Here is a 15,453-nt window from a genome sequence, read left to right on the forward strand (position 1 = left end):
TCCATCACATTAACAGATTTCTCAGCAAAAGCCATACAGGCCAGGAAACAATTAGATGATATAGTCAAAGTGATGAAATGAAAAAAAAATGGCTGTCAAGAATTCTATCCTCAGCAAACCTATTCCTCAGAAATAAAAGAGAACGAGTCTCTACCAGACAAACAAGAACTGAGAGACTTCATCACCACTAGAGAATGTAGACATCATCACCTACAAGAAATGCTTAAGCAAGTCCCACAACCAAAAGCTGAAGGATGATATCTCCCATCACGAAAACACATGAAAGTATAAATAAAACTCACTGGTAGAGCAAATACACAATGAGGAAGCAAAAGGAAGTAAACCTTATCACTAAATAAAACCACCAAATCCAAAAATAAATGATCGGAGAATATGAAAGAAAATAAGAATATGCCAAACAAACAGAACCTATCTAACAAAAAGACAGGAGCCAGTCCTCACCAACAATCTATAGCAACCTTGAATGTAAATAGTTTAAATTCCTCAATTAAACGTTATAGACTGAATGAATGAATAAAAAAAGACCAAACTATATGCTGCCTACAAGAAATTTACTTCACCTGTAAAGACTCATAGAGACTGAAAGTCAAGGAATGAAAAAGATAGTCTATACAATGGAAATCAAAAGTATGCAGGAGTAGCTATATGTTGATAAAATAGACTTTAAGTAAAAAACAAATAGAGACAAACAGGATTATTATATAACATATAAGAATCAATTTAGCTGGAGGATATAACAATTGTAAAGATATATACTCAACACAAAGCACCAATATAGATAAAGAAAGTATTATTAGAGGTAAAGAAAGAGATAGATCTTAATATAGTAATTGTTGGGAACTTCAACAGCTCACTTTTAGAATTGGAAAAATCACTCACTCAATTAACAAACATCAGATTTAAACTGCACAATAAACAAATGGATCTAATAGACATTTACAGAGTATTTTATCCAAAAGCTACAAAATACATATTCTTCTCATCAGCATGTGAAATATTCCCCTGGATGAACTTCATGGAAGACCTCAAAACAAATATCAATAAATTAATTTAAAATTATATTAAGTATCTTCTCAGACCATAATGGAATATAACTAGAAATCAATTACAAGAGGAACTCTGAAAACTGTACAAATACATTTAAAAGCATGCTCCTGCATGACCAAAGGGCTAATTTAAAACTTTAAAGTCAAATCAGAAAGTTTCTTAAAAAAAATAAAATTGGAAACACGACATACCAAAACATACGGGATACAGCAAAAACAGTACTGAGGGAATTTTACAGCAATAAATCCATACACTAAAAAGTAGAAAGATTTCAAATACAGAATTTAATGATGCACTTTAAGGAACTAGAAAAATGGAAACAATACAAACTCAAAATTAGTAGCAAAAATAAACAAGAACTAAACAAAACAGAAACTAACAAAACACAAAAAGTCAAGAAAATAAAGTTGTTTTTTAACAGATAAACAAAATTGACAAACCATTAGCTAGACTAAGAATAATAGAAGAGTAAAAATTAAATCAGAAATGAACAAAGAGACATTACAACTGATACCACAAAAATACCAAGAATCATTAGAGACTATTATGAATAACTATAAGCCAACAAATGAGAAATTCTAGTAGTAACGGATATATTCCTGGACACATACAACCTAGCAAGATTAAACCAGGAAGAGAGAGAAAACATGAACAGAGCAGTAAAGAGCAATGATATTGCATTAGCCATAAAATGCCTCACAACACATTAAAGCCTAGGACTGGATAGCTTTCCTGCTTAATTCTACCAAAATTTTTTAAAAGCACCAATTCTTCTCAAACTATTCCAAAAAATTAAAGAGGAAGGATTTCTTCCTAACTCATTCTACAAGCCAGCATAACCCTGATACCAAAACCAGACAAGGACAGAAAAAAATAAATAAATAAATAAATAAATAAATAAAAGAAAGAAAGAAAGAAAACTACAGACTAAAATCTCTGTTAAACATACATGCAAAAATCTTCAACAGAATACTAGCAAACTCAACCAAATGAGACATCAAAAACATAATATACAACAATCAAGCAGGATTTACCTTAGGAATGCAAGGATGGTTCAGTATATGCAAATCAATAAGTATGATATATTACATCAACAAAACGAAGGATAAAAACCATCTAATGATCTCAATAGATGAAGAAAAAAGCATTTGATAAAATTCAACATTCCTTCATGATCAAAACTCTCAACAAAGTACGTAAAGAAGAAACACATCTCAACCATATATAACAAACCCACAGATAACATCATACTGAATGGGGAAAAGCTAAAAGCCTTTCCTCTAAGAACTAGAGCAAGGCAAGGATGCCCACTTTCATCAGTCTTAATCAACATAAGAGCAATTAGGCAAGAGAAAGAAAGGAAGGGCATCCAACTGGAAAGAAGAAGTCAAATTGTCCCTTGCAGATGATATGATCTTATATAGAGGAAACCTAGAGTCTAACAAAACACTTTTTAGGACTGACAAATGAATTCAGGAAAGTTGCAGCACACAAAATCAACATACAAAAACTGGTAGCAGTTCTATACACCAATGACAAACTAGCTGAAAAAAATAACAAGAAAGGAATCTCATTCACAATAAATACAAATAATAATAATAGTAATAATAAAATACCTATAAATAAATTTAAGCAGGGAGGTGAAAGACCTCTACAAAGAAAACTACAAAACGCTGATGAAAAAATGGAAGGGAACATAAATAGACATTCCATGCTCATGGACTGGAAAAATAAGTATTATTATAAAGATCCTACCACCCAAAGCATCTACATACCCAAAGCAACTCCTATCCAAATACTAATGAGGTGTTCACAAAAATAGAAAAACATTCATAAAATTTATATGGAAACACAAAAGACCCTAAAGAGCCAAAACAATACAGATCAAAAAGCTGGAGGCAACACACTGTCTCATTCCAAAATATACTACAAAGTTATAGTAACCAAAATAGCATGGTATTGACATAAAATCAAATACATAGAATGGACAAGAATAGAGAACCCAGAAATAAATCCATGTACTCACAGCCAACTGGTTTAGTTTTTTGAGACAGGAGCTCACTCTGTCACCCAGGCTGGAGTACAATGGTGCAAACGCTATTCACTGCATCCTCAATTTCCTGGGCTCAAGCAATTCTCCTGCCTCAGCCACTCATATAGCTGGAACTAAAGCCATGCACCACCACACTCAGCTGATTTTCTTAATTTTTGTAGAAATTGACTCTCACTTTATTGTCTAGGCTGGTCTTAAACTCCTGGGATCAAGAAATCCACCTCCCTCATTATCCCAAAGTGCTAGGATTACAGGTGTGAGCCACGGTGCCTCACTGGCCAACTCTTTTTTGACAAAAGCACCAAGAACATATTCTGGGGAAAGAACTTCCTCTTCAATAAATGGTGCTGGGAAAACAAGATATCCATATACAGAAGAATGAAACAAGGCCTTTATCTCTCACCATATATTTTTTAAATCTAGTCAAAATGGATTAAAGGCAAACCTAAGACCCTAAACTACATAACTACCAGAGGAAAATATAGGATAAATGCTTCAGAACATTGATAAAGGCAAAGATTTTATGGGTAAGGTTTTAGAAGCATAGGCAGCAAAAACAAAAAACTGACCAATGAAATTATGTCTAACTAAAAGCTTTTGCATATCAAAGGAAACAGTCAACAGAGTGAAGAAACAACCTGTAGAGTGAGAGAAAATATCTGCAAACTATTCAACCAAAAAGGGACTAACATCCAAAATATACAAAAACTCAACATTAAAAACATAACAAATGATTGAATTAAAAATGGGCAAAGGGTCTGAATAGAAATTTCTCATAAAAAGACATACAAATGAACTTACAACATATAAAAGAATGTTCAACATTACTAATAATCAGGGAAATGTGAATCAAAACTACAGTAGAATACCATCTTGCCCCAGTTAGAATGACAATTGTCAAAAAGACAAAAAATTACAAGTGCTAGCAAGGATGCAAGGAAAAGGGAACTCATACAGTGTTGGTGGGAATGTAAATTAATATAGCCATTATGGAAAACAATGTGGCATTTTCTCAAAAGACTAAAAATAGAACCACTATATGATCCAGCAATCCCACTACTGGGTATTTATCCAAAGGAAAGAAATCAGTGAATTGAAGAGATATCTTTACTCTCATGTTTATTGCAGCACTATTCATGACTGATAAAATCTGAAATCAACTGAAATGTTATCAACAGATGAACAGATAAATAAAAAGTGGCATATATATACAATGGAATATTACTCAACCATAAAAAGTGAAACTTGTCATTTGCAGTAACATGGATGAGCCTGGAGCATATTATGTTAAGTAAACTAAGCCAGGCACAGAAAGGTAAATACCACGTTTTCACTCATATGTGGAGGTAAATAAAAAAAATTGAGCTCATAGAGGTAGAGAGTAGAACTGCAGTCATTAGAGACCAGGAATGTTAGGGGGAGGAGAAGAGTACAGAGAGTTTTGTTAAAAAAGACAAAGTTATAGTTAGTTCAAAGTAATAAGTTCTAGTGTTCTGTAGCACTGTGGGATGTATATGGTTAACAACACTTAGAGTATATTTCAAAAGGCTAGAAGACAGAATTTTGAATGTTCATGACACAAAAAGTGATAAACATCCAAGGTAATGGATATGTGAATCACCCTAATTTGATCACTGATATACACATTATATGTGTGTATTAAAATATCACCATGTCCCATAAATATGTTTAATTGTTATGTGTCCACATAAAATAAAGGGAAAACATAATAATGCTATAAACATTTACTGTGAATGATATGGGAGCAGAAACTTGTTTTACTCATCTTAATATTTCAGATATTTAGCATGGCTCCAAGCACATAATAGTAGCAAAATAAATGTTTAATATAGGCATTAAACAATTAATATAATCTCTCGAGATGAAACCAAGTTATAAGTGTGCAGTATGATAAAAAGAAATCACGTTAGAAAATATGGGTTCCACTGACAACTCTGCAACTAATTAACAATGTGACCATAACCTTTCTAATTCTGTTTCTGCAGAATGTAAGAACAGAGTTAGTTGACTTTTCATGTCCTGTCCTAACCTCTCAGATTTTTTTTAGTATGTTGAGTTCTAAAGTTCATTAAAAGACAATACTTATAATTAGAAAGGCTTTTCCTACAAAGTCAGTGTTTTCAGGCGAAGCAAGATCTCTCAACTCTTCCAAGAAAACCTGGTTTATCTTTTATTTAAAATACTAAAACAATTAAGATATGTGTATATAGTGAAACCTTGTCTCTACTAAAAATACAAAAAATTAGCTGGGAGTGGTGGTAAGCACTTGTAGTCCCAACTCCTTGGGAGGCTGAGGCAGGAGAATCACTTAAACCCAGGAGGTGGAGTTTTGCAGTGAGCCGAGATCGCATCACTGTACTCTAGCCTGGGTGACAGAGTGAGACTCTGTCTCAAAAAAAAAAAAAAAAAAAGAAAAAGAAAAAGAAAAAGAAAAAAAAAGAAGTCTGTGTGTATGTATGAAAAAGCAAGAAATACAAGTCTGAAATTGAATAAAAGTGAAAAATTATAGAATATATCTTATTTAAGTGAGCATAGTTTATCTTGAAAGTGACTCCTTGAGGCAAAGCAATTTTAATTAGTGGAGAATGTGCTGGTAGATGGAGACTATTTTAAGAATTCTGAAAATGTTCTGAGTATTTTCAAAGCCTTTTATATCTCAATGACACTGTTTTGCTTATTATTAGAGCTAGTATTTCAGAATGTATGATTTTTCTTTTTATCATAATACACATCTCTGTCATAATTCTTATGCTTAACAATTGTGTTGTTATTCTTTGACCTCAATTGAAGAGAAAAAGATGAAGGTGATTACAGATTTTCATGAGGCATGGGGCAGGAGTGTGAAGGGGCAAAAACGTGGGATTAAAAACTACAGGGTGAGTATGAAAAAGTGGCTGTTATACAAGCAATTAACTAAGCTTTTGGCTATAAAAGGAAAAGCTATAGAATCAGAGAAGTTAAAGTGGACAAAGAAAAGAGAAGGTAGGAAGAAGACACTGAGTCAAATAATTCACCTCCATGGTCCCCATTCATCTAAGACACTGCAGATCGTTTTCTGAGTGAACCAGAAATGTTGTTTCAGGGCAGGTAACTGGAAACAATTTTCACTTTCTTCTTCTTTTAAGCACTTCTACCTGCCTCTTGCAAAACTGGGCTTTTTTTTTTTTTTTTTTTCTTTTTTGAGACAGTATCCCTCTGTCAACCAGGCTGGAATGCAGTGGTGCAATCTTGGCTCACGGCAACCTCTGCCTCCCGGGTTCAAGCAATTCTCTGCCTCAGCCTCCTGAGTAGCTGGGATTACACCCACCCACCACCACGCTCAGCTAATTTCTGTACTTTTAGTAGAGACGGGGCTGGTCCTGAACTCTTTATCCCGTGATCCAACCCCCTCGACCTCCAAAAGTGCTAGTATTATAGGTGTCAGTCCAACACGCCCAGCCCCCCTATCTTCTTATGCTGTTATTTTACTCTGCTTATCACCTCATGGTATCCTAATAACTCTATCTACTATTTACACTGATGTCATATGTAGTCAGCTTCTGGTATTACATAGCATTTTTGTTAGCACTTGAAAATATTAAGTTTTTGAGTTTTCTCCCTGCAATAGACAGTATTCACACAATAATGACTATGTATCTACAAGTCCACTGTAAAATCTGGAAAGACAAGCCCTAAATAGTCCACATGGCAATAACTTCTTTGTATATGAAGCAGCTTCTTGTGATACAGACATAAGAGCTTTAATCCAAATATTTTGTACTTTGGTAGGAAATTTATCCCAAATGAAAAATATACAAAAATAAAAACAGTTTTATGTGTTCTGGTAAAAACCACAAGAAATCTAATCTTGTCAGCTTAATTCCTCTTTGTTGAGTGGGTCTGATGGATATTCTTCCAAGGGCAGTCCATGGATCACCTGCACTGTAATCACCTGGGTGCCTGTGAACGTGCAGATTATGGAACGCTGCTGAATCAGAATCTTTGGGGATAGAGCCTGATTTAAATGTCAGCAAGCTCTCTGCATTACATTTACATCCACTAAGATTTCAGAATCTCTAGTTTAATGCAGGATCCTGTTGTGTGAGAGCAGGCACCTAGCCAGCAGTTGGCATACAGGAGTTTACCGACCACAAAGGAAACTGTCCTTCCTCTCTCCCCTCTACCTCCTGCAGTGCTTCCAGGCTTTTCTTGCCAATGACATAGATTAGATGCTTCCAAGTACTCAAAAGCCCAAAGGTTAATGAGGCATCTCATTCATATTTCATGATTGCTGTTTGCCCTTCTCTGCCTTTGGGACACACAATGGAAAAGTGCAATCGATAGAATAATATCAGAAGCACTAGACAATTAGAAGACACCAGAAATAATCCATAGACGCCTACTGTATTTATAGTGAATGGCCTGAATTAATAAATTATCAACAGAGATCATTATTTCACCAGAATCCATCAATGTGTGAAAAAAAAAGCAAACAAATATATAAAACTCTAGGAATAAAGAGCACCTACCAATTTCTTTAATTATCCCATTCTCAAGATCCATGTTTGTATAGTGTCCACCCTGTTTCTTATCATCAAAACTATCATTCTATTACTTTAACTTTTGTATTTAAAGATTTTAGAGCTGTTTATTCTCAAGCTAATATGCTCACGCATAGGACAATGACAAAAATGACAGGAGAAATTCAATACATCTGTGTTGAAAGCTAATGCCTCTGATGTTCACTTTCTAAACTCTTCAAATATTTGCTACATTTTAAAGCTTATTTATTGGGTAAAATTTCTCCTAAAATGTCGTGTTTGTTCTTTATTAATTATACTGTTTGTATTCCTTCTTCTCTAATGCCCATTAGCCATTAGATCTCCTATGTAGCCCTTTGTTATGTATATTTTTCCCTTTTTTTTAAATTTTATTTTGAGACAGTCTTGCTCTGTCACCCAGGATGGAGTGTAGTGGTGCTGTCCCAGCTCATTGCAACCTACAGCGCCCAGGTTCCAGAGATTCTCCTGCCTCTTAGCCTCTCAGGTAGTTGGGATTGGAGACATGCAGCACCACGCCTGGCTAATCTTTGTAATTTTTATTTTATATTTCAAACATTCATTTATAACAGTAATAGAAATCATTACTATTTAAAATATTCCAGAAATTTTGTATATGTTATGTTTAAATATTGTAAGTGTTTCCCATTTATTATTTGCAGCAAGTCCTCTGAAGCGTTTTTTTTTTAAAAAAAAAATAGCATTTGAGGATCACTTAGAGACTGTTTCAAACTTATTTTCAGGTTCCTGAAACATATTTCTTCCATCGATGTGTGAAAAAAAAAATGCAAACAAATATATCAAACCCTAGGAATAAAGAGTGCCAACCAATTTCTTTTTTAATTATCCCACTCTCAACATGCCTGTTTTTATAGTGTCCACTCTGCTTCTTGTCATCAAGACCATCATTCTATTACTTTGTTTTTGGTATTTTATGCATTTTTTTATATTCTTTTATGGTAACATATTCCAGATTTTCTTATTTTCAAGTTCCTGAAGCATGTTCATATATTAAATCATCTGAGAGCTACAGTGGAAAAAAAAAAAAACAGTAAAAGTGTTTCCCAAAGTTTCTTATGTTAACTTGACCATAAAACTATTTTTGTTTAGGTTAAAGTGAAACTTTTTTTTTTTAGGTTCAACTATTTTTTTAGGTTCAAGAATTTGCAAAATTCTGCATTAGATGAAGTTTGAACATATTTAATATTATTAGTTTTATTATTACTACTCTTAATTTAAATATAAAGTACTATGGCAGTTAAAAAAAAATAGATTATTTGCCCAAAGCCATAGAACTAAGGAAATGATATAGCTGATACTCAAATTTGTCTCAAAAATCCATTTTCATTCCATTATTTCTACTATGTTCTTTTTCTTTAATTTCTAAATCATTTTTTAAATTTTATAAAATAAAAGAAACTAACATCTACTAGTAGATATTATACACCCAAGGGTCAATCCTTATTTACCTAGAATGCTCATAAGATAAAACAAATTAAAATAATATTCATTAGTGTAAAATTTATGTCATAATGAAATGTAGGCCATTATGACACAATGCTATTTTGTTCTATAATCATTTTTAACACTAAATTCTAAGACAAATGTTTTGAGTAATAATCCTTGGAATTTTTAAAGAGTCAAAAACACTGAGGTAGAATTTGGCAAGAAAACAGACATTAAAGCAAGTCATTAGTGAAAAAAACTTCACAGAAAGAGGGAAGGAGAGAGGGAGGGAAATTAAGTAATCAAATTTGGCATGAGTGAGATGGGGAGAATAGGATTTGGAGTTCATGAGCTCCAAGGACATAGCAACTGACATTCAGGAAACTCTCCTACAGGAAACTCTCCTACAGGAAAAATTTGCACAAGGGATCAGTTGTATATGCGAATATATTTATTGCAGCATTATTCATAATAAAAAAATAGAAACAAGTTATATCCAAAAATAAGAAAATTAAAAATTAAATAAATTATGGGAGGTATACTAAAGTGGGTTTACATAAACAGACAGGAAATAATTACAGTAATTTTTTTCCCATTAAGTCAAAGAATAACGTGTGGGGCATGATCTGAAATTGTCGGGGAGGAGATGAAGAGGGGTGTGAAGAAACACTTTTACTTTCATTTCTTTATTTTTTATTGCTTACTTTTAATGGCAATAGGCATGTAATCCAAGATTACGTTTTTATTCAAAAATAATTTTAAGAAATTAAGAAGTAAAAATGTGCCAGGCGCAGTGGCTCACACCTGTAATCCCAGCACTTTGAGAGGCTGAGGCAGGTGGATCACAAGGTCAAGAGATCAAGACCATCCTGGCCAACATGGTGAAACCCTGTCTGTACTAAAAATACAAAATATTAGCCAGATGTGGTGGCACATGCCTGTAATCCCAGCTACTTGGGAGGCTGAGATAAGAGAATCGCTTGAACCCAGGAGGCGGAGGTTGCAGTGAGCCGAGAATGCGCCATTGCACTCCAGCCTGGGCAACAAGAGGGAAACTGCCTCAAAAAAAAAAAAGGAAGAAGAAGAAAGAAGAAAGAAGAAAGAAGAAAGAAGAAGAAAGAAGAAGAAAGAAGAAGAAGAAGAAGAAGAAGAAGAAGAAGAAGAAGAAGAAGAAGAAGAAGAAGAAGAAGAAGAAAGAAGAAGAAGAAGAAGAAGAAGAAGAAGAAGAAGAAGAAAGAAGAAGAAGAAGAAGAAGAAGAAGAAGAAGAAGAAGAAGAAGAAGAAGAAGAAGAAGAAGAAGAAGAAGAAGAAGAAGAAGAAGAAGAAGAAAGAAGAAGAAGAAGAAGAAGAAGAAGAAGAAGAAAGGAGAAGAAAGAAGGAGGAGGAGGAGGAGAAGGAGGAGGAGGAGGAGGAGGAGGAGGAGGAGGAGGAGGAGGAGGAGGAGGAGGAGGAGGAAGAGGAAGAGGAAGAGGAAGAGGAAGAGGAAGAAGAAGAAGAAGAAGAAGAAGAAGAAGAAGAAGAAGAAGAAGAAGAAGAAAGAAGAAGAAGAAGAAGAAGAAGAAGAAGAAGAAGAAAGGAGAAGAAAGAAGGAGGAGGAGGAGGAGAAGGAGGAGGAGGAGGAGGAGGAGGAGGAGGAGGAGGAGGAGGAGGAGGAGGAGGAGGAGGAGGAAGAGGAAGAGGAAGAGGAAGAGGAAGAGGAAGAAGAAGAAGAAGAAGAAGAAGAAGAAGAAGAAGAAGAAGAAATGCATGCAATGTAGGCAATATAATATAGTGAACCAAGCATCATCTCTGTATGCAGACAACCTGAATTAAACTATAATTCTGCATCTATTATCAAGGTAATCTTTGATATTGTCCTTAATTTATCTGAATCTTCATTTTCTCAATATAAAGTAGGGATAATTATCACATCTTTTCATTATTCCAAGCCTTAGAAGTGATATATAAAGGTGCCCAATTTACAATAGCTAATAATAGCAAATCACTTTGGAAAAAAAAAGTATATCATATTTTATGTTGTTCTGTTTTTGTTTGTTCCATTTATCTGTTCCTAGATGTGAGTCCTTTAAAAAAAGAGAGAGAGATTTTTCTGACTTATATTCTTAAACATGTCTCTTGTGCCATATTTACTTTAACCTAGTAATAACTTGGAACAGTGCAGATGGGGAAATAAAATTATGCATACGTTAGAGCTAGAAAAGATCTTAAAGATTAATTAGTCCAATTTTCAATTTTATTACAAGGAGAAAAATAGTATGGCAGAGTAATTAGTTCATTAAATTGATTAAATTTATAGAGTATCTGAAGGTATATTATCTTGTATACAGTATATATGACCCTTACATAGTACTAACTGATGTCTATCTGTTTAACTTATACCATAGGGCATTATTTCCTGGTAAAGTGATAATTTTAGAACATGGAATATTTTAAACTGTGTAAGTCTGAGAACTATCACTGCCTAAAAAACTCTGACAGGGCCGGGTGCGGTGGCTCAAGCCTATAATCCCAGCACTTTGGGAGGCCGAGGCGGGTGGATCACAAGGTCAAGAGATACAGACCATCCTGGTCAACATGGTGAAACACCGTCTCTACTAAAAATACAAAACATTAGCTGGGCATGGTGGCGCGTGCCTGTAATCCCAGCTACTCAGGAGGCTGAAGGAGGAGAATTGCCTGAACCCAGGAGGCGGAGATTGTGGTGAGCCGAGATCGTGCCATTGCACTCCAGCCTGGGTAACAAGAACGAAACTCCGTCTAAAAAAAAAAAAAAAAACTCTGACGGAACACAGGGTAAAAGGGAGCAGAATATAAGAACATCAAAGCAAGGGACAAACTTCACCTATTTAGCTATTTTATAAGTTCACTTGCATCATGGTAATAATGCAATAATACTCTTACACAATAATGCTTTGTGTATGCCTTGGTAATATGTATGCCAGACGGCTGTGCCATCCCCGGCAATAAGAGAAGAGATGGATAAAGTGGTGAAAAGACATACTCTCCAAACTCTCTCTGCATTCTTATTACCCAAACTGACAAAGCATCACTGGAATGTTATGAAATATTTTCCAGTAGTAGTATTACAGAATTATATTAGTATATTTTCAAGGTTTGTGAAGTTTGTGGCAAATAAAACTGAGATCCTAGGTGAGGATCCCAAATTTGGATTTTTTTATATTTAAGGGCTAGAGGATTAGTTGTCTATGAAGCAAGTAGCCTTTATCTGAGCAATGAGTACTGTAGAGGTAATAACCTAAAAATGATTTTTTTGAATTATGAAACATTTTCAGTCCTACAAAACATACAGAAAATAATATAATGAACTAAGTGTACCTACCATCTAGCTAAAAAGCAAATAAACAAGACATAACAGATAGAAAACAGTGCACCTCTTTTTTTCTAGTGGTAGTCACTATCCTGAATTTGGCATTATTTATTCCACCCATGTTGTTACACTTCAACTGCAGAATGTGTATTCTAAAACTTTATGGTATTGTTTTGCAAGTATCCAAACTATACATACATCGTATACTTCTTTGTATAGACTTACACAACTTATTTTTGCTTAAAGTTTTGTTTGTGCAATATATACATGTTGCTAAAGAAGGTCTGGTTTACTTACTTTAATTGCCATTAATGTTCACTTATATGAATATACGACAATTCACCCATTTTTCCTATTAATAAGCACTTCTATTGGCTTCAGTTTAACTGCAAAGTATATAGTAATGAATAGTCATATTTTTGCATAGCTAAGATAGATGACAGACAGATGGACAGATAGATAGATAGATAACTTTTTCAGATCATGGGAATGAAGTATGTATTTGCTGGTTAAAGGCTATATGTATCTTCACACTTGCTAGATAGTGCCAAATTATTCTTCAAACGCATCGTATGTTTTATACTCCTACCTTTTCTGTTGTTCTACCTTGCTCTCATGTACATAATAGGGTCTGCCCTTATAACTCTTAAAAAAAAAAAAAAAAAAAAAGCTTTTTTATTCTTTCAGCATTTATGCTGGCAAGATGAGGTTTATTTTGGAATATTTTGCAACTGACATTAGGTAAAAGAGACATGAAAAATGACATTGGACATAATTGGTATAAAATTAAAAATAATCAAAACATCTAAAATAAAAAATCTAAACCCTATCTAACAATAAACATTTAAATAAGAAGAATATGAGAAAATATTAAACATACTTTGAGGTCCTTGACATACGTAGAATTATAAATTCCATTTACAAATTCAACCAAAGAAATCTTCAAGCTAAAGTCCCTTGATGCAGGGGTCCCCAGTCTCCAGGCCACAGACCACCACCAATTCCTGGCCTGTTAGGAGCCAAGCTGCACAGCAGGAAGTGAGCACTGGCGAGAAAGTGAAGCTTCATTCGTTCCCCATCACTGGCATTGCCACCTGAGCTCTGCCTCCTGTTAGATCTACAGTGGCAATAGGTTCTCATAGCAACACAAACCCAGTTGTGAACTGTGAATGAGAGCAATCTAGGCTGTGGGCTCCTTATAAGAGTCTAATGCCTGATTATCTGTCACTGTATCTCATCACCCACAGAAGGGACCATCTAGTTGCAGGAAAACAATCAATCATTCAGAAATCATACCCCCCATCCACACCCAAACCCCAACCCCATGGAAAAATTGTCTTCCATGAAACCAGTCCCTGGTGCTAAAAAGATTGGGAACTCACTGTCTTAAAACATGTGTGTGCTTTGTACATTGCACACATTTCTATAATAATGACATCTCTGATGATATTACATAACATAGACTAATTAAACATGGTAAAACAATTTACAGGTATTGATCGACTTACGACCTATGCAACTTACGACCTTTCAACTTTACAACCACAATCGCTAGCCATGACTGCTCCGCGTCTGGCAGCACAAGCGTTGCCCAGCTGTGTGTAGGACAGTGCGGACCAGCTTCCGGCAGCACTACCATCTCCGCGTGCACCATTTCAACTGTTATCCCAGACTCGGTACAGCAATTTGTGTTTTGTGTCTTGGATATTTTTCATCAAACCCCTCCCAAGATGTCTACTAAGAGGAAATTGTCTTTGTCTACACCTCAGCCTGCCAAGAAGGAAAGAAAGGCCATCGATCTCAACACGAAAATGAAGGTAATTAAGCAGTACGAAGGAGGAAAAGAAAGTGAATGTGATTGCACGTGATACGAAGTTCTCACACTCGACTGTGTTGACGATTTTGAAAGATAAAGAATTCGTGAAGCTGTGAAAGGTTCTGCACCCATGCGATCAACAGTTATAACAAAGCAATTGGGAAAATGTTTCCTATGGTATTTTTTACACCTGTATTTTGTATTTTTGTATGCATCTGTATTTTGTAATTTTGTATGTTTTGCAAATATTAAACCAGTTGTACTGGTAAAGCAGTGATTTACTTAAACCTGAATGTAAAAATAAGAAACAAAATGGTGTAGAGATGATACAAATGGTATAAAATGAACAAAGAAAATTATGATATATAATAATGAAAGAAAATTATGATAAAATATGACTTAATGATTTTTATAACATCATTTCACAGTACTGTACTGTACATATAGCCTACTCAACTTACAACCAAATTGTGTTACGACTGGTCTGTCGGAACCAATCGTGGTCGTAAGTCGAGCACTAGCTGTATTCTTCTGCTTACTATTTAGAAGATAGGCATTAGAACCTAGCATTTTGATATGTTTGGAGTTTTATTCTGGACACTTTTGTTTAATAACTCTCAATAGCTTTTTTAGGGGGGGACATTAAGTTTCTCATTTTAATCCTGCTCTTTTGTTCGCTGTTCCAAAACTTCTCTCATGGTCTATTATCTATGAAAGGTCAGGAATCCTTATTTCCTTTCACTGGACAGTGGGATATCTGTATCTGTGAACTTTCTATTAAATGCCATACTTCATTCAAGATATTTTCACTTGGGTTTTTCACAAGCCAATACTGATTTTCTTCTGCAACACGATGAAGCTTTTGATGTAGTAATGCCTTAAGCAGTGCAAAAATTCAAGAAGAATTTGATTTTTTATTTGTTGAATGCAAAATTTTTAAATATGATCAAAACTTTTATATATAGTTTCTCCTTCTCTTATATCAGTTGAACAGGGCTAAATGATTTTCCCTCAAAATTATAATTCATACCATGGGTTTAGAAATTCAAATAGAGAAAGGATTGTATTAACCATCACAATAATATAGAGGGAAAGGAGTTGAATAAGTGAAAGCAGGTCCCCTCCAAACTCTCAAGCGTCTTCATAGAGTGGCAAGCCTTTAATTCACTTGCCACAGTTCAAC

Source organism: Saimiri boliviensis, chromosome 10 (genome assembly GCF_048565385.1).
Source record: "Saimiri boliviensis isolate mSaiBol1 chromosome 10, mSaiBol1.pri, whole genome shotgun sequence".
Taxonomy (NCBI): domain Eukaryota; kingdom Metazoa; phylum Chordata; class Mammalia; order Primates; family Cebidae; genus Saimiri; species Saimiri boliviensis.